This window comes from Salvelinus fontinalis, unplaced genomic scaffold (genome assembly GCF_029448725.1).
Source record: "Salvelinus fontinalis isolate EN_2023a unplaced genomic scaffold, ASM2944872v1 scaffold_1403, whole genome shotgun sequence".
NCBI classification, from domain to species: Eukaryota; Metazoa; Chordata; class Actinopteri; order Salmoniformes; family Salmonidae; genus Salvelinus; species Salvelinus fontinalis.
Window position 1 is genome coordinate 34,837 of NW_026601612.1, and position 667 is coordinate 35,503.

The following is a 667-nucleotide window of genomic DNA, read 5'->3' on the forward strand; positions in this document are numbered from 1 at the left end:
GTGTCCAGTCCAGAGTTCCTCATCCAGTGTCCAGTGTCCAGTCCACAGTTCCTCAGCCAGTGTCCAGTGTCCAGTCCACAGTTCCTCAGCCAGTGTCCAGTGTCCAGTCCAGAGTTCCTCAACCAGTGTCCAGTGTCCAGTCCACAGTTCCTCAGCCAGTGTCTAGTGTCCAGTCCAGAGTTCCTCAGCCAGTGTCCAGTGTCCAGTCCACAGTTCCTCAGCCAGTTTCCAGTGTCCAGTCCAGAGTTCCTCAGCCAGTGTCCAGTGTCCAGTGTCCAGTCCACAGTTCCTCAGCCAGTGTCCAGTGTCCAGTCCACAGTTCCTCAGCCAGTGTCCAGTGTCCAGTCCACAGTTCCTCAGCCAGTGTCCAGTGTCCAGTCCAGAGTTCCTCAGCCAGTGTCCAGTGTCAGCCAGTCTTGTAGCAGCGTCTTGCAGCAGTCTCACTCTAGGACCAGTGGATCTCGACTACCACAGGAAGGTGAGGTGACGGCTGTCCCATGCACCTGTCCCACATGTGGATATCCCAGAGCCTAACGGAACATGTTGACTGTAAACAAGCTGAAAACTGCAGTCTCTACACCTGACCTGCAAGTGTCTGTACTTCGTCCTTCACAGAGGGAACCACGACAGGCAGAACAAAAAAACGGTGAGTTTGACAGTGGGGAGT